We start from the raw sequence: 20,409 nt of genomic DNA on the forward strand, positions 1-20,409 counted from the left end.
TCTGTGGAGATAATAAATTTGATTTTGCATGTTGGGTTGAGGGACCAAAAAACAATAATGGAAATGTCATTTGGGTTTCCATTAGGTACATGAGAAGGAAAACATGGGAATGAAGACAATGAGAAACAACAAAGATTACAAGAATAGGAAGAGAATAACAGAAAAGTAGGAAGAGTTTCAGAAAGAGGAAAGAGGCTGAGTTACAGATATAAGGAAATAATAATGTTGCTTTCAAACCTGACTCAGTTGATAATTCATGAATTCCTACTCTCAGATCACCTACTCTGGATCTTGGACCATCCCTCTGATTCCTAAAATTGTCAAATACCGCTGAGTATCTAATTGCATATCAGCACTTTCTACTTACACTATTTTAGAAGAAGCTCAATAATGCTGTAACTTTATTTTATTATTATATTATTATTATTATTATTATTATTATTATTATTTTGGAGACAGAGCCTTGCACTGTCGCCCAGGCTGGAGTGCAGTGGCGTGATCTCGGCTCACTGCAACCTCCGTCTCCTGGGTTCAAGCTTTCTCCTGCCTCAGCCCCCCGAGTAGGTGAGATTACAGGCGCACGCCGCCATACCCGGCTCATTTTTTGTATTTTAATAAGTAGGCACAGGATTTCACCATGTTGCCAGGCTGGTCTCAAACTCCTGAGCTCAGGCAATCCGCCCACCTTGGCCTCCCAAAGTGCTAGGATTACAGGCGTGAGCCACCCCGCCTGGCGAAAGTTCTAACTTTATAATGCTGAGGGGCAATCAGCTGTCCTCAAATTTAAAGACACAAGTAAGCTCATGGGCTTATGTATAGGGACGTGAACTCACCAGCTAGAAGAAACAGAAATTTTTAAAAAGAAAACAGAAAAAAAGTAAAATATGTATTTTATACCATGGCTCAACCCCTTTTCATTGACTACTTCTCTATACCATTCCCAACAAGCCCCTACCATGTGTGTCAGGTATACATGTGAACATCTTCCCTTAACTAAACAACATAAATTGCCTTTCAGTCTTATGGAACTCAAGAAGACCTCCTGGGGTAGGCTGGGTACAGTGGTGCACGCCTGTAATCCCAGCACTTTGGAAGGCCAAGGCGGGAGAACCACTTGAGGTCAGGAGTTCAAGACCAGCCTGGTCAATATAGTGAAACTCCGTCTCTACTAAAAATACAAAAATTAGCTGGGCGCGGTGGTGCACATCTGTACTCTCAGTTATTCGGGGGGCTGAGGTGAGAAGATCACTTGGGCCCAGGAGGTAGAGACTGCAGTGAGCCAAGATTGCACCACTGCATTCCAGCCTAGGCAACAGAGCGAGACTCGATCCCCACTCCGAAAACAAAAAAAAACAAAAAAAAAACAAAAGACCTTCTGGGGTAGACCTGACTTTCATTAATTCACTTAACAAATGCATAGTGATGTAGGCACTGGGAGTACAACAGACAGAAAATATCTTCGCTTTCGTGGGCCTACATTATAGTGGGAGAGACATAAAAATGAAAATAAATATACAATAAAAAGTTTTCAGATAACTATATGCATTATGTGCCTGGGGGCCAGGTGGCTAACTTAGATTAAATGACCAAAAGAGGTCTCATTGAGGAGGTGATATCCGAATGAGACTTGTATAGCCAACCCTTATTATAAATGAGGCACTGTATGTGTATGCATTCAATCTTCACAACACTAAGATGTATATTTACCTATATTATCCATAATTTTTTACAGTTGAGGAAACTGAGACACTGAGAGGTTAAATACTTGATCCCGGGCAGTCAAGCTTCAGACCTCATGCCTCTATGACTCTGCTTGAACTTGACAAGAAACAGCCAGCCATGCAGAGGGAACAGCATATGCAAGTTAAAAAGCCATGAGGTAGGAATGAGCTTGGCATCTGGAAGGAACTAAATGGCATGGCCCAAGAGGAATGGACATAAGTATATTATATAAACAACTGGATGCCACTGGGAGGTTTTACACAATGGAGTGATATGATCTGATTTGTCTTTTTTTTTTTTTTTTTTTTTTTTGAGACAGAGTGTCACTCTGTCGCCCAGGCTGGAGTGCAGTGGCGTGATCTCAGCTCACTGCAGCCTTCGCCTCTTGGGTTCAAGGAATTCTCTGCCTCAGCCTCCTGAATAGCTGGGATTGCAGGTGCCCGCCACTACACCCAGCTGATTTTTTTGCATTTTTAGTAGAGACGGGGTTTCACCATCTTGGCCAGGTTGGTATTGAACTCCTGACCTCGTGATCCACCCGCCCCAGCCTCCCAAAGTGCTGGGATTACAGGCGTGAGCCACCGCGCCTGGCTGATTTATCTTTTTAAATAATCATTTTGAGGGCAGGGCATGGTGGCTCATGCCTGTAATCCAAGCACTTTGGGAGGCCAAGGCTGGTGGATCACTTGAGGCCAGGAGTTTGAGACCAGCCTGGCCAACATGGTGAAACCCCATCTCTAGTAAAAATACAAACACTTAGCCGAGCATGGTGGCGAGTGCCTGCAATCCCAGCTACTAGGGAGGCTGAAGCAGGAGAATCACTTGAACCTGCGAGGCGGAGGTTGCAGTGAGCCGAGATCACACCACTGCACGCTAGCTTGGGCAACAGAGCAAGACTTCGTCTCAAAAAATAAATATAAATAAATAAATAAATAATCATTTTGGCAGGTGTGTAGAGAAAGAATGACAAGGGAGCTGTTCGCCTTAGCCTGCCACCTGACTCTGAGTTTGGTATAATTTACTATTCTGCCTGGCCCCCTAATAAAAATGTAATAATGTTGTTTTGACCTGTGTCTTAATATATCACTGAGTTTGGTGATGTGACCTTGAGTAAGTCACTCTGAATAAACATTTGTTATTATTATCTGTCCTATTATCATGAAGGGTCTTGTAAGAAGGTACTCTGAAAAGTAGAGAGATTAACTACAAGGTAATATTTTCTTGCAAACATTTAACAGAAATTTGACAATTTGCCTTAAACTCCTCCCCCACTTCCAAAAAGGCTGCTTGAAAATCAAAGCACTATTTTGACAAGATGACTTCATTACATTCCTTGAACTTTATTCATGCCCACAAACACTACAGGTATGCTTTCCTTATGATTCTCAATCCTTTTTCTATGGTGTTCAAATGTGTTCCAATTTTTAAAGGTGGAATTCTATTCGTCTTCTAGAGAGTTCTTCTCTAAGAGACTGAGTCATGGATATTTAGAAGTCCACATGCTATGTATAAGAGACCTGAATAAATTTAAATATGATCATCTGCACATACTTTGTGTATTCACCTACAAAATTATGTAATCTGTTATGAGACAATTTTCAAGTTAGGAATTCTTCAGTCGATTCTACTCTTACATCAAAACTCCATGCAGCAATCAGCCTAGACAACCTGAAATGTTGCCAGGCCACAGAAAACCTGCCACAGTAAGAAAATCTACCACACAGAAAATCTACAATAATAATTCTGTTCAGGTATGAATAATATAAAAAAGACTATTTTTGAAAATATTAACTTTGGAATGAAAAACTTGTTGAGACAAACCTCACCTAGCATAAAGACAGGCAGTAGGTTGGGGGAAAGGAAGACATTTATAGTATTGTGCTTTGTTTTCACATGACAATGGGGCATTTGAAGAAAAGCCCTATTTTCCAGTGCCAGAAGCCTCATATCCTTAGGTTTCTCAATGACATCCTCTCCGGATAGATCAAGAATATGCTCCTACTTTATAAAACGAACCATGAATATTTTCCTAAATTCTTGAGCAAATATTTTTAAAATACTGGAAATAAAATATCTTGCCATAAAAAAAGAACGTGTCATAATTTTGTAAGAGTATCCAAACACAGCAACACACACTCAGAGGAAAGTGTATATTCAAGGTTGAAGTGTGTCTGTGGGTCAAGAGGTCACGCCTAAAGCTTCTAAGCACCTACCGGAGCCACAATGAGGAACTCTCAGGACAATGCACACACTGATGACAGCACTGCAGCACCAGTGAAAACACTCAGGCCATCAACAGCATGTTCATGAATTATTTTTCCAATTACACTTTAATTATAAAAACTAGCCTATTAATTAAACTAATCTACTCTGGTAAGATCAGTTACCACACAAAAGCAATGGCTCTTCAAGTTACCTTCGTGGAATACGGTATAGAGTTTGTGTTAAAAATGCATTTTCACTTATTTGTGGTTATTAAAGACTTTGATCAAGGCAGAACCTCTGGAAATACAATGAACCTTGACAATTTAAATAAAAACAGCTCTTTAGTCATGGCTCATTATTCTTCCTTTCACAGCCTCTTGCTTCAAACAGTATTACTCTTAGCCAATTAATATTCTGTAAAAGGTGCTGAGAATTTTTGATCGAATAAAATGCAACAGATATTGTAATACCATTTTAAGCTCAGCACAATTATATATTTAAAGCTTTAAAACAATGAGAGAAGACATAGTACAAGCAAACACATCCATTTTCCAAACAAAGTAAATAATACAACTAAAGTGTTCTCTACATTACTACAGGAGTTTACACATTACAACTACATCTAAGTGCAATTACTGTAAATTTATAAAGTGCTAAGACACACAGCAGCACTAGTCAGCAGTCAGTGCTGTACATTTTGAAAGCATCTAACGTAGGCAGCAAGCATGAAGTGGATAGCAAAAAAGAAAAGGTAAATGCACACCAGCATGAAAATCTTCAAATACCTTATGGGTAGCCTATTTAAAATAGAAAGGTTCTAAATTAATCAAGGAGAAAGGAAGAATACTAGTGATCCATATTAAAACAGAAGAACCACCTGAATGTAATAACTCAGATGTTACATATTACATGAAAAAAATAATACAATAGGAAGAGAATTATGAGCCTTTTTATATATCAGACTACCAATAAGAAGCAGAAAATAAGGTGGGTGCAATGGTACACACCAGTAGTCCCACCAGGGACACTGAGGCAGAGGGATAATGTGAGCTCAGGAGTTTGAGGCTGCAGTGAGCTATGATCATGCCACTACTCTCCAGCCTGAGACCCTGTCTCTGAAAAAAGAAGACAGCAGAGAGTAGCCATTGAGCTGAGAACTGCACCATGGCAGAAGACATCAAGACCAAAATCAAGAACTACAGGACTGCCCCTTTTGACAGCCGCTTCCCCAACCAGAACCAGACCAGGAATGGCTGGCAGAAATACCTGGACCTCCACCACTTCAAGAAGGCAACGACTGCTAAAGTGGGTAATGTATGGCCGGGTGCAGTGGCTCACGCCTGTAATCCCAGTACTTTGGGATGCCGAAGCTGGTGGATGACTTAAGGTCAGGAGTTCAAGACCAACCTGGCCAACATGATGAAACCCTGTCTCTACTAAAAATACAAAAATTAGTTGGGCACGATGGCAGCTGCCTGTATTCTCAGCTACTCAGGAGGCTGAACCACTTGAAACTGAGAGACGGAGTTTGCCATGAGCCGAGATCGCACCACTGCAGTCCAGCCTGGGTGACAGGGCAAGACTCCATCATACATACATACATACATAATACATACATACATACATACATACATCACGGGGGTGATGTCTCTGTTTGTGAATTGTACCAGCGTGTATACACGTCTCTCTGCCCTATATCCTGGGCCTCAGCCTTGGATGACCATGGGCAGAAGGCACATTTCTTGGGAAGATCTGAACTGGCTCCACCCCACCTCTGTCCTTCTCCCAGGATGGTAAAGAAGAACGTGAGTATATGGTGATCCCTACCCTAGGACCCTGAATCATGTCTTAATAATAAAAATCCACTGGAAAAGTGAGAGAGGCAGGGAAGAAAACAGCAGCAGCAGGGAGTAAAAGAACCTCACTTAGATCACTGTGACAGGCCTGGGAGGTTGTTGCCCAATATCCTCTCTCGCTCCTTCTTCCCAGTAAAAGAATACATAAGTTTTAGCTAAATGCTTATCAGAAGGAAGACTATGTTTTCCAGCCTCCCTTGCAGCTAAGTGGGGTCATGTAACTAGTTCAAGCCAAAGGACATGAATAAAAGTATTAGGTGTGATTTCTAGAAAATGTCCTTATAAGAACTGGAGGCCAGGCACGGTGGCTCACGCCTGTAATCCCAGCACTTTGGGAGGCCGAGGCGGGTGGATCACAAGGTCAGGAGATCGAGACCATCCTGGCCAACACAGTGAAACCCTGTCTCTACTTAAAAAAAATACAAAAAATTAGCCTGGCATGGTGGCAGCCAACTGTAGTCCCAGCTACTCAGGAGGCTGAGGCAGGAGAATGGCGTGAACCCAGGAGGCAGAGCTTGCAGTGAGCTGGGATTGCGCCACTGCACTCCAGCCTGGGCGACAGAGCGAGACTCTGTCTCAAAAAAAAGAATTGGGTACATTATTCTTTAGGCACTTCTCCCTCCTCCTGGCTGGAAATGTATATGAGATGGTTGGAGTACAAGCAGCAAACTTAAGACTACGAGGAAGAGGCCACATGTTGAGAATAGCAAGGCAACAAATACAGAAAAAAACTAGTTCTCTGATATTGCACAGCACCAAACCAGTCCTAGGCTATTTCTGGACTTCTTTATACAAGACAAAAAATAGGCTTATATCATTTTTAAAGCCAGTGTTATTTTATTTTACTTTTTTTGGTCATAAATAATGGAACATAATCCTAATAAAGAATGCGGAGCCGGGAGTGGTGGCTCAAACCTGTAATCCTAGCATTTTGGGAGGCCTATGTGAGTGGATTGCTTAAGCCCAGGAGTTTGAAACCAGCCTGGGCAACATAGTGAATCCCTGTCTCTACAAAAAAAGAAAAAAAACTAGCTGGGCATGGTGGTGTGCCTCTGTAGTCCCAGCTACTCAGGAGGCTGAGGCAGGAGGATCACCTGAGCCCAGGAAGGTCGAGGTTGCAGTAAGCCTTGATTGTGCCACTGCACAGTATGGGTAACAGGAGTGAGACCCTCTCTCAAAAAAAAATAAAAGAATGAAGTTAGACTGCCTACCTCACGCCATACACAAACATTATCTCAGAATAGATCAACGACCTAAATGTAAGAGATGAAAATGTAAAACTCTTACAAGAAAATACAGGTATAATCTTCATGACCTTTAATTAGGCAATGGCTTCCTAAATAAAACAAAGTACATGGAACCAAAGGAAAAAACTAGATAAACAAGAGGTCCAGGTATTTCTGTCAAAATTTTAAAGTTTTGTGCATCAAAGGATAATATCAAGAGGTGAAAAAGAAAACCCACAGATGGGAAAAGTATTTACAAATCATGTAACTGATAAGTGATTAATATCCAGAATATATAAAGAACTCTTACAATTCAACCACAAAAAGGCAACTAAATTTTAAAATGGGCAATGGATTTGAATATACACTTCTCCAAAGAAAGTATAAAAATAGACAATACAATCCCAGCACTTTGTGAGGCCAAGGTGGGTCGATCACGAGGTCAGGAGATTGAGACCATCCTGGCTAATATGATGAAACCCCATCTCTACTAACAAGACCAAAAAAAAAAGTAGCTGGGCATGGTGGCAGGTACCTGTAGTCCCAGCTACTCAGGAGGCTGAGGCAGAAGAATGGTGTGAACCCGGGAGGCAGAGCTTGCAGTGAGCCAAGATCGCGCCACTGCACTCCAGCCTGGGCAACAGAGCAAGACTCTGTCAAAAAAAAAAGAAGAAGAAGAGGGACAATAAGCACATCAAAAGATGCTCAACATCACTACTCATTAGGAAACAAGGAAAAAAAAAAAAAAACCCACAGTGACATAGCACTTCACACCCAGTAGGATTGGTAAAACCAAAAAGTCAGATTATAACAAGTGTTGGTGAAGATGTGGAGAAACTGGAGTTCACATATTATCTCATTAATATAAAGTCTAGAATTGGGACACATATAGAGAAATAAAGTAGATTAGTAGTTCTTTGGTTTGCGGGGAACAGGGAGATAGCAGGGTAAAAGTTAAATGGTGCAGGTTCTCTTTGAGGTGATAAAAATGTTCTAAAATAAACTGTGGCAATGGTTGTATGTGAATATGCTAAAAACCATCAAATTGTACACTTTGCCAGGTGCAGAGGTGCACATCTATAGTCCCAGGTACTTGAAAGGTTGAGGTCTAAGAATCAAGAGAGCTCAGGAGTTCAAGGCTATAGTTTGCTATAATCATGCCTACGAAGAGCCACTGTAATCCAGCCTGGGCAACACAATGAAACCCTATCTCTTTAAAAAAAAAAAAAAAATACATACACCTGAAATGGATTAACTGTGTAGTCTGTGAATTTTATCTCAATAAAGCTGTTTTTTTAAAAAAGGAAATCAAGTAGTTACACTTCTGTATTACTCCGTTTTCACGCTGCTGATAAAGACATACCTGAAACTGGGAAGAAAAGGTTTAACGGACTTACAGTTCCACACTGCTAGGGAGACCTCACAATCACAGCAGAAGGCAAGGAGAAGCAAGTCGTGTCTTACATGGATGGCAGCAGGCAAAGAGAGAGCTTGTGCAGGTAAACTCCCGTTTCTAAAACCATCAGCTCTCATGAGACTCATTCATTATCATGAGAATAGCGCAGGAAAGACCCGCCGCCCCTGTAATTCAATCACCTCCCACCGGGTTCCTCCCACGACATGTGGGAATTGTAGGAGTTACAATTCAAGATGAGACTTGGGTGGGGACACAGCCAAACCATAACAACTTGCTATAACATGGATGAGCCCTGAAAGCACTAAGCTAACTGAAAGAAGCCAGACACAAAAGACCACATATTGTATTATCCAATTTATATGAAACGTCCAGAATAGGTAAATCCACAGAGATAGAAAGTAGATTAGTAGTTATCTGGTGTTAGGGAGAGAGAGAAAAGGGAGAGGGAAGGAGTATGAAGTTTCTTTTTGGGATGATGAAAATGTTCTGGAATTGGACAGTGGTGGCAGTTGCACAATCTTGTGAAAATATTGGAAACCAATGAATTGTATTTTTGTTTTTTTGTTTTGCTTTGCTTTTTGAGACTGAGTCTTGCTCTGTCACCCAGGCTGGAGTGCAGTGGTGCAATCTCAGCTCACTGCAACCTCTGCCTCCCAGGTTCAAGCGATTCTCCTGCCTCAGCCTCCCAAGTGGCTGGGACTACAGGTGTGTGCCACCACACCTGGGTAATTTTTGTATTTTTACTAGAGACAGGGTTTTACCATGTTGGCCAGGCTGGTCTCAAACTCCTGACCTTGAGTGATCTGCCTGCCTTAGCCTCCCAAAGTGATGGGATTACAGGCATGAACCACTGTGCCTGGCTGAATTATGTACTTCTGAAAGGTGCATTTTATAATATGTGATTAATATCTCAATTTTTAAAAATGAAAGCCAGGCATAGAATCCCACGCCTGTAATTCCAGCACTTTGGGAGGCCAAGGCAGGAGAATCATTTGAGCCCAGGAATTCAAGACCAGACTGGGTAACACAGAGAGGCCCTGTGTCTTAAAAAAAAAAAAAAAAAAGATAAAGTAGAAGATTCAGATTTAATAAATATTTTGGCTAGGTGTGATGGCTCATGCCTGTAATCCCAGAACTTTGGGAGGCTGAGGCAGGAGGATCACTTGAAGCCAGGAGTTTGAAACCTATTTAAAAATAATAATATTTTTACTATTGCATCAGGGATATTTTTATTTTTTTAATAGAGATGGGAGTCTCACTATGTTGCCCAGGCTGGTCTCGAATTCATGGGCTCAAATGATCCTCCTGCCTTGGCCTCCCAAAATCCTGGGATTACTGGGACAAGCCACTATGCCAGGTCTCTGTACCAAGGACATTTGTAAGTGCAACTATTCTTTTTCTTCTCCTGTGAGTGCATGGTGGTAAAAACAAACAATGACCATGATACAGTCTGATGCCACTCTCTCAACTTGTGCTAAGGTGCCAGCAGTCTTACCCGTCATTGCTTTTGCATCATCAGTGAAAAAAGCAGTAACATTTTAACATTATCATAAAAACAGTTAGCCCTCTGTATCCATTGGTTCTGCTTCTGTGTATTCAACCAACCACGGATTGAAAATATTCATGGATAAAAGTGAATGGCTGCATCTATACTGAACATTTACAGACTTTTTTTCTTACCATTATTCCCCAAACAATACAGTACAACAACTATAGCATTACACTGTATTAGTTATTATTATTATTATTTTTTTTTTTTTTTTTTTTGAGATGGAGTCTTGCTCTGTCACCCAGGCTGGAGTGCAGTGGCGTGATCTCGGCTCACTGCAACCTTCGCCTCCCGGGTTCAAGCTATTCTCGTGCCTCAGCCTCCTGAGTAGCTGGGAGTACAGGCATGCACCACCACGCCAGCTAATTTTCGTACTTTTTGGTAGAGACGGGGTTTCACCATGTTGTCCAGGCTGGTCTCCAACACCTGGCCTCAAGAGATCCACCCGCCTCAACCTCCCAAAGTGCTGGGATTATAGATGTGAGCCACCACGCCTGGCTTGTATTAGTTATTATAAATAATCTAGAGATGACGTGAAGTATATGGGAGGATGTAAGTTATATGCAAATACTACACCTTTTTAGGTATCCATGGATTTTGGTATCCACAGTGGGGGTACTGGAACCAACCCTCCACAAATACTGACGAACGACTATAGTTGTGAACTTGTGACAACCAAAAGTGAAATCAGGGACCACCAGCAGTCCATCTGCAGACTCCACTTTGTGAACTCCTGGACTAGACTATAAACTAGAAACAGGAATCCAATTTGTATTTACACATGAGGCAGTATTGTGTGTTAGAAAAGTAGCATGGGCTTAGGTTCAAATTCCAGAACTGCCATTTAGGTGATGAGAGCTTAACTCCTCCATGCCTAAGTTTCCTGTGGTATAAAATGAGGATTGTACCTACTAACAAAGTTACTATATGGATTAAATGAGATGAAGATCTAAAGTAACCTAAGACTATCTGAAATTTAACAGGTGTTCAATAAATGTTAACTCCCTCCCCTGTTTTGTTCTCAACCAGCTCATTCAGCCCCTTGCACATAGAAGATGCTCAAATGCTCAGTAAATATTCGTAGAATTTAATTAGTCAAAGTTCTAAGATAAAATATAAATGCTAGATTTAGATATAAAATATTGAGATATGCTCAGGTATTTCTCAGAAAAATATACTCAGATTAAATTTTAAATTAAAAAAATATTTTATAAAATGAGTCAAATATTTAAAAAATTATTTGCTTTCCAGGTGAGTAGCAGTAAAAAGTGAAATAGTATATGTTAAATGACACAATGTTCCACATCTTTGAATCAAAAAGCTTTCACAACCTGTATATCTCCATACCTCAACTATTTGAAATTCAGGTGATATAAACAATCCATGGTGACTTTTCTTCAGCCAATATGGTGATGAACAGCACCATTATTTTAGTCAAAGCATCTGATTTTACAAGCCAACACCACCACTTACTACCAGGGTGTATGACCATAGGTTATTAGGTTGGTGCAAAAGTAATTGTGGTTTTTTACTTTCAATAGCAAAACTGCAATTACTTTTTCACCAGCCTAATATTTATCCCGATGAGTATAACAACAACTCTCACGAGTTAACTGTGAGGACTGAGTGACATACTACATGAGAAGCACTAACAATGCTAAGACAGTAAGAGCTCAACAAACACTAAGCATTTTTTTCTAATTTAAATATACTCAACTGATATTTTTGTAGTATTCTTACATAGCATCTTGGCAACATACGTGTAGATGTAATTTTTTTTTTTTTTTTTTTTGAGACGGAGTCTTGTTCTGTCTCCCAGGCTGGAGTATGGTGGCATGATCTCGGCTCATTGCAACCTCCACCCCCTGGGTTCAAGCGATTCTCCTGCCTCAGCCTCCAAAGTAGCTGGGATTACAGGTGCGCGCCACCACACTCAGCTAATTTTTTTATTTTTAGTACAGATGGGTTTTTGCCATGTTGGCCAGGCTGGTCTCAAACTCCTGACCTCAGGTGATCCACCTGCCTTGGCCTCCCAAAGTGCTGGGATTACAGGCATGAGCTACCGGGCCCAGCCTAAAGATGTAATTATTTTTAAGTTATTCATTTCAGTATATGGATGTAATTATTTTAAGTTATTCATCTCAGTAACGTTTAGGTGAATGCTGATAATAACTCAGTAACTTTTAACTGAATGCTGATAATCCTAGCATCTCCCTAAATTGTTCAATTTACACCATAAATTTACTTTTCCCACCTTTTAAAGGGATAATGCAAGGGATTCTAAATTGTGGCACAAGTCTGGAATTCCTTAGATTACCCCTTTAGGAAGTGAAATTATGTTTCCATGTTCAGACTTTGGCTTAAACTTCAAATTGTCCCAAAAATGGACTAGGGAAAATATACAAACTTTCTACACCAACAGATATCTACCTTCAATATGTTAAGTGTATCTTTAAAAACATAAAACAGCTATTAGGAAAAACCTCCAATATAGTGTATACCTAAAGTAGTTTGTTTTCTGTCACCATTAAGATCAGAATGAGGCCGAGCATGCTGGCTCACACCTGTAATCCCAACACTTTGAAAGGCCAAGGCAGAATGATGGCCTGAGCCCAGGACTTCATAACCAGCCTGAACAACATAGTGAGACACTCATCTCTATAAAATTTTAAAAATTAACTGGAGGCAAGTTGCGGTGGCTCACGCCTGTAATCCCAGCACTTTGCACTTTGGGAGGCTGAGGTGGGAGGATAGCTTGAGCCCAGGAGTTTGAGACCAGCCTGGGCAACATGGGGAGACCCCATCTCCACAAAAAATTTAAAAATTAGCCAGGCATTGTGGTGAGCACCCGTGGTTCCAGTTACTTGGGTTGCTGAGGTGGAAAGATCACTTGAGCCTGGGAGGTCGAGGCTGCAGTGAGCCGTGATAGTGACACTGCACTCACGCATTCCTGCCTGGGTAACAGAGTAAGACCCTTGTCTTAAAAAAAAAAAAAAAAAAAAAAAAAGACTATAATGAGATTGAACAGAAAACTACAGCTCAGAATCCCAAATATTCCTGATATGAGTGAATTTCCAACTTGAAAGACTCCATTTTGGAATGAGAGAAAGCACAACTTTAAAGGATGTTAATAGACATTAACCATTTTACTTGATAATGATCAAATGTAACAAGATAAATACATAAAATAGACCACCATTTTCGCCACAAACATGGCATGTTTATGCAACCACTTCTAAACGTCTCTGGGGTACTGCCCATCTCTGACATGCCTTCAAAGGGTAGGTACAAGGAAAGGGCAGACACAGAGAAAAACATCCCTATTCAATCTACATCTGATTTTTTTTTTTTTTTTTTTTGAGACGGAGTTTCACTCTTATTGCCCAGGCTGGAGTGCAATGGTGCAATCACCACAACCTCTGCCTCCCAGGTTCAAGTGACTCTCCTGCCTCAGCCTCCCGAATAGCTGGGATTACAGGCATACACCACCATGCCCAGCTAATTTTGTATTTTTAGTAGAGATGGGGTTTCTCCATGTTGGTCAGGCTGGTCTCGAACTCCTGACCTCCAGTGATTGGTCCACCTCAGCCTCCCAAAGTGCTGGGATTATAGGCATGAGCCACCAGGCCCAGCCTATATCTGATCTTTTTAAACCACTGTCTGGTAAGACTCCTGAGAATTCATGATCTTTTTTTCCCCCGAGACAGAGTCTTGCTCCGTCACCCAGGCTAGAGTGCAGTGGTGCAATCTTGGCTCACTGCAACCTCCACCTCCTGGGTTCAAGCAATTCTCCTGCCTCAGCCTCCCAAGTAGCTGGGATTACAGACGCGTGCCACCATGCCTGGCTAATTTTTGTATTTTTAGTAGAGACGGAGTTTCACCATGTTGGCCAGGCTGGTCTCAAACTCCTGACCTCAAGTGATCCACCCACCTTGGCCTCCCAGAGTGCTGGGATTACAGGTGTGAGCCACCAGGCCCGGACAGAATTCATGATCTTTTCAATAACACTACTCACTCCCACCCACATACCGCAGTTCAAAAAACACTGCTCTGGAGGAAAGTCGAACTTGAAAACTCAATTTAAAATGTAAAAAAACTCAGTACTCAGTAACTTCTTGGAGGAAAAAAGAAAATGAAACCAAGAAGGGAACATTAATCTATACTAAAGAGAAGAGATGGTATGTAACATCCTTTCCTCTAAGAATGACAGAAGGGCCAGGCACAGTGGCTCATACCTATAATCCCATCGACTCAGGAGGCCAAGGCAGGAGGATCACTTGAGGCCAGGAGTTTGAGACCAGCATGGGCAATGTAGTAAGACCCCACCTCGTTCTCTCAAAATTTTTTTTTAGAGAAGTAGCCAGTTGGGGCCAGGCACTGTGGGTCACACCTGTAATCCTAACACTTTGGGAGGCCGAGGCGAACAGATTGCTTGGGCCTAGGAGTTCGAGAAACATGGGCAACATGGTGAGACACCAGCTCTACAAAAAAAACCGCAAAAATTAGCTGGGTGTGGTGGCACACACCTGTGGTCCCAGCTACTAGAAAGGCTGAGATGGGAAGATCACTTGAGCCCAGGAGGTCAAGGCTGCAGTGAGCCAGGATTGTGCCACCGAACTTCAGTCTGGGTGAGAATGAGACCCTGTCTCAAAAAAACTAAAATAATAAAAAATAAAATAAATAAAAAGCAGCCAAGCATGGTGGTGCATGCCCACAATCTCAGCTACTTGGGAGGCTGGGGTGGAAGGATAGTTTGAGCCCAGGAGCTCAAGACTGTGGTGAGCTGTGATCATGCCACTGCATTTCAGCATGGGTAACAGAGTGAGACTTCAACTCTAAAAAGAAGAATGGCAGAAAGGAAACTAACGTTAACAGGGAAAATATCCACAGCTAAGTCTGCTAATTTAAAGATGAATGCTAAGGAATTTCCATGTCTTGTGAAGGCATGCATATCTTGTGCTAATTCTCTTAGGATTTAAGATGAATAGCTAAAATAATTGTCATAATCTATCCCTCACTCCATTCTTCAGTTCTAAAAACCCTGTCTCCAAGAAGCTTGTCAAAAGCATACTTCCATCTAGTAATTTACACTTTCTTATTATACACAGTAAACATTTATTAAAAATAATAATATTCATAACAATAAACTTTGAAGGCATCCAACAATGTGGTGAGTGCCTGCCAGTATCATTCTAGTTTACAGCCTTCCTCAGAATCAAAGCATGTATAAAGAACATCTGAACGAGGGCAGTATAATACTTAGCAGGCAGTATTCTCACACAACCAATAAAGACACAAATGCTGGGCAGGCGCAGTGGCTCACCCCTGTAATCCCAACACTTTAGGAGGCCAAGGCGGGTGGATCACCTGAGGTCAGGAGTTTGAGACCATCCTGGCCAACATGGTGAAACCCTGTCTCTACTAAAAATACAAAAATTAGCTGGGCATGGCGGTGGGTGCCTATAATCCCAGCTACTTGGGAGGCTGAGACAGGCGAATCTCTTGAACCTGGGAGGTGGAGGTTGCAGTGAGCCAAGACGGCGCTATTGCACTCCAGCCTGGGCAACAAGAGTGAAACTCTTATCTCAAAAAAAAAAAAAAAAAAAAAAAAAAAAAAGACACAAATGCTGTTATAGAGGGAAACCAAAGTCCTAACTATAAAACATAAAAACCCATGCACTTTTAGTAAGAATTCAATCATGTGTTACTGTGTAACATTACTGTGTTAATCAAGTACTTTTCAATCAAGGAAAAAATAATCAAAATATGGACAAGTAGTGATTTTATAATAAAAACACAACATATGAACCACATTCATTGTACTTCTTCAAAAACTAACATTAATGACTATTAGGATGAATCATTTTTACGACAGCAAGTATAGAAACATGTAAAAAAAAATATGTAAGCCCAATAATTTTTTTTAAACTCATCCCATGTGATTTTTTTTCACTTTTCCTTTTTTGAGACAGGGTCTCATTCTGGCACCCAGACTGTAAAGCACCGGCATCATCATGGCTCACTACAGCCTCAAACTCCTGGGCTCAAGCATTCCTCCCACCTTAGCCTCCTGAGTAGCTGGGACTACAGGCGCGTACCACCACACCCAGCTAGTTTTTGCATTTTTTGTAGAGATGAGGTCTTGCTACATTGCCCAAGCTGGTCTCAAACTCCTAGCCTCAATCGATCCTCCCGCCTTGATCTCTCAAAGTGTTGGGATTACAGGTGTCAGCCACTATGCCTGGTGACTTTTCCTAATTTTTAATTATGAAAGTTTATTTAAAATCCAGAAAAATGAAATGATAAACTCAAATATAACAATTTATGACATACTGCCATATTTGCATAAGATTTTAAGAAAGAGAATATTGGAGGTAAGTTGAAAGTTTCCCTCTTCATTCCACTGTCCTGTCTTCTCCTTCAGAAGTAAATATCCTGCTGAAGGTAATATAGCTTCTTTTAATCCACGTCTTAAAATAATTTTGCAGCATACATATGTTTTCCTTAGACAACACGGTATTGGATTGACTGATGTGTTTGTTTAAAAGATGGGGTCTCACTATGCTGTCCAGGCTACACTGGCACTCCTGGACTTAAGCAATTGTCCCGTCTCATCCTTTCATCTCAGCCTCCCAAATAGCTGGGACTATAGGCATGTTTTTACTTTGTCTTAAATGATCATAAGAGGTATCACATTTAACTTTTTGTAACTTGCTTTTAATTTTTATTCTTATTTTTTTTTAATAATAGAAACAGGCTCTCACAACATTGCTCAGGCTGGTCTTGAACTCCTGGCCTCAAGCAATCTTCCCACCTCAGCCCCCCAAAGTGCTGGACTACAGGCATGAGCCACCATGCCAAGCCACTTGCTTTCTTTTTTTTTCAACATAATGCTTCCAGGATGTATCTATATTGACACATGTAGACCTGATTTGTCCATTCTGACTGTACTAGAGCAATAGGTTGCATTAAAATGCCACTGCTTGCTTATCCATTTCTCCATAGCTTCCAAATTTTTTCCTATCACAAATATAAATGAAATTAAAATGCGTGTACATGTTTCCTTTTGCATAAATGGAAGGTTCACCATTTATGCAAAATATATATAAGATGTATACTTTGTACTGCTGGTTCATAGGACATATTCATCACCTTCACAAAATCTTGCCAAAAACCTTCTACAGAGCTCAATTTACACGCCCATCAGCAATGTATTAGGGTTTCTCTTTCCCCATATCCTTGTTAACAATTGGTAGTATTAGATTTTATAATATTTGCAAAATTTAAGTGTGTAAAATAGTATCCCATTGTTTGAGAAAGAGCCAACTTTATACTTTTATTAGGTATATGGGCTTTCCCTTCTGTAATATTTTTAGTTCTAGATTATAATATGTATAATATATATACAACTTATTCCTTTCTTCTGTGCATCCATAGAGTCAGACGCTATGGAATTTGACATATAACATTTAATCCTTCAATAGGAAAAAAAAGTTTTCTTTGCAATTATGATTTCCAAGTTGACATAAGCATTTAGATAAATGATGATATGGAGTATCTTTAATCAAGGCATCTCATGTATCAGAATTTCATATAGCTCTACTCAGCAAAAAAGACAGGTATCTTACCTACACAGATAATTTGGTCTTACTTGTTAGACAATAGCTTTACTGGTATATAATTCACATACTATAAAATTCACCCTTTCGAAGTATTCAACTCAGTGGATTTTAGTGTAATTTGCAAAGCTGTGGAACCATCACTACTAGCTAATACACCTTCTTTACCTTAAAAAGAAAGCCCATTCCTATTAAGTGGTCACTCTCCATTCCCCTTTCTTCCAGCCCCCAGCAACTACTAATCTACTTTCTGTCTCTATGGATTTGCCTATTCTGGACATTTCACATAAATGGGATCATACAGTTTGTGGTCCTTTATGACAGGCTTCTTTCACTTAGCATAATGTTTTCAAGGTTTATCCATGTGGAAGCATGTATTGGTACACCATTCCTTTTCATTGCCAAATAATGTTCAACTGTATAGCTATACCACATTTTATTTATCTACTCATCAGCTGATGGGCATTTGGACTATTCCATTTTTTCCCTATTATGAATAATGCTATTATGAATATTCATGAAAAGTTTCTGTGTTGGTATATTTTTTTAATTCTCTTGAGTATATTTGAGAGGAATTGCTAGTCAAATGGTAACTCTACATTATACCATCTGACTTTAACACTAAGCAAATTTTAGCACTATGACATACATCAGGGTGCTGAATTCCTATGAGTTGCTTTAATCCTCTTCCCAAAAAAATTCATCAATTTGCTCTTATTCATAGTCTAAAAAAAACTTCCCAAGGTTACTTCCTTCAATACAGCCACAGAACGAAGCTTTTAACTTTATACACACATACACACACACACACACACACACGCACCCTTTTCTATAATGTAAAGCAGTCTAACTTTGATTCCCTGGGAAACTGCACTGTTTGTTCAAAAATCAAGGTAAACCTATCTAACATATGAATACCATTAGCTCCTTTAAGGTTACAATTAAAGTTGCCCGGAACTCAGTTCATTATGTTACAGAGACAGAGTATGCACATTATGGCTCTTTCTGTATGAAAAAAAGGCTGATGGCAATCTGGCCATGAGTACACAGGGGTGAGCTGAACAGTGCCCTTAGGTACTACAATGGTAAGAGTCTCATTGGAGTGAAGCAGCTAATAGATTTAGAGCACATCCACGTCTTTTGCCAAATGAGGCAAAATAAAGTAAAAAGTCTTTAACAAATGGGGCTATGAAAGAGCCTGAAAAGCCTGAGAGCTACAAAAGAGCTCTATTACTAATATTCTTCCCTGATTAAAAAAACAGAGCTTTGTTTTGCCTATAACAGATGTCTATCAATCCTCCCAACAACTTGAAGGCAAATATAGTCACATGACAGCTAATTAGCATTTCAGAGAAAAAAATTATGATATTTAGTGAAAAACAAAATGTGTAATAATGAAACCATAGCTCCCTATGGTGACGCTAGGGGTCCAGCTCACAAACTAGGCAGTCAGCACTTTGGTAACCTTATCTTTTCTAAAGCTAAAGTTTCCTGCAGAAGTGCCTCAAGACCAAAGAAGAGGACAATTCCCCAGCTTTACCTCTGGCTGGATTAGGCACACTCGAGCCACAAAACATAATACAAAGAGAATGTTGCAGGTAATCAGCCCTGCAATTCAAGGAAAGCACAGTAAAGCAGAATCAAAAGACTCTCTAGGTCAGGGGTTCCCAACCCCTAGTCCATGGCCTGTTAGGAACCAGGCCACACAGCAGGAGTGAGCAGTGGGGAGCAACTATTACGGACTGAGCTCCATCTCCTGTCAGATCAGCAGCGGCATTAGATTCTCATAGGAGCACAAGCCCTATTGTGAAATGCACATACAAGGGATCTAGGTTGCATCTTTCTTATGAGAATCTAATGCCTGATGATCTGAGGTGGAAGAGCTTCATCCCAAAACCTTGCCCCCCTGCCCCAGTCCATGGAAAAACTGTCTTCCACGAAACTGGTCCCTGGTGCCAAAAATGTTGGGGACCACTACTCTAGGTGGATCATAAGAGCATAACCACAGAGCAGTTCACAGAAAGTGCACAGGATGAGGTGCTCATCTCCAGTTTTCATCCCCATGGTGGTATATATAGTATTTGTCATCTGCATAGTATTTTGTATGTCCAGACTATTTTATAATCACAATTCTGGAATTATTTCATCACAATAATTGAGTGTGACAGATTAAAATTTACTGTCCTTCTAAGCATTCAGATTACAGTAGATGGGAAAAAAAATGGGATGGCAGAACAGAAAAACAGACTCTTGTAAGGTCTCAAAACCTTGTCAAAAAGATGATAGAATTTCTGAATTTTAGGGTTTGAAGAAATCTAAAGTATCCAATGGTTTCAGATGCTGAACAAACTAAAGCTCAGAAGGGTTGTGAGCAATTTGCCCAAGGTCTCCAAATAAGTAAATGGCAAAGCCAGGAGAACCCAGACGTCATGACTCCCAAGTCAACCTTTCCATACATACGACCATAGTGCCTTTTCCAAAAGCAAATAATAAAATAGATGCAGAGGATCCTGAGCTGTCTGGCTCAGCACATTATCTTGTCTTTCAAAATGCCAAGTCTCAGCCAGGTGCGGTGGCTCATGCCTGTAATCCCAGCACTTTGGGAGGCTGAGGCGGGAGGATCACCTGAGGTTGGGAGTTCGAGACCAGCTTGACCAACATGGAGAAACCCTGTCTCTACTAAAAATACAAAATTAGCCAGGTGAGGTGGCGCACGCCTGCAATCCCAGTTACTCGGGAGGCCGAAGCAGGAGAATCACTCGCACCTAGGAGGCAGAGGTTGTGTGAGCCAAAACAGCGCCATTGCACTCCAACC

The 20,409-nt window shown here is 40.7% G+C and overlaps 1 protein-coding gene and 1 pseudogene across 2 annotated transcripts in view; one reads left to right on the forward strand and one right to left on the reverse strand.

The window, feature by feature from the left end:
- Positions 1 to 20,409, reverse strand: part of MRTFA (myocardin related transcription factor A) — a 226,406-nt gene that overhangs the window by 154,365 nt on the left and 51,632 nt on the right. The window lies entirely within an intron of this gene.
- Positions 5,002 to 5,683, forward strand: LOC116459354 (cytochrome c oxidase subunit 6B1-like; annotated as a pseudogene).

The sequence above is a fragment of the Hylobates moloch genome, unplaced genomic scaffold, assembly GCF_009828535.3.
Source record: "Hylobates moloch isolate HMO894 unplaced genomic scaffold, HMol_V3 SCAFFOLD_19, whole genome shotgun sequence".
Taxonomy (NCBI): Eukaryota; Metazoa; Chordata; class Mammalia; order Primates; family Hylobatidae; genus Hylobates; species Hylobates moloch.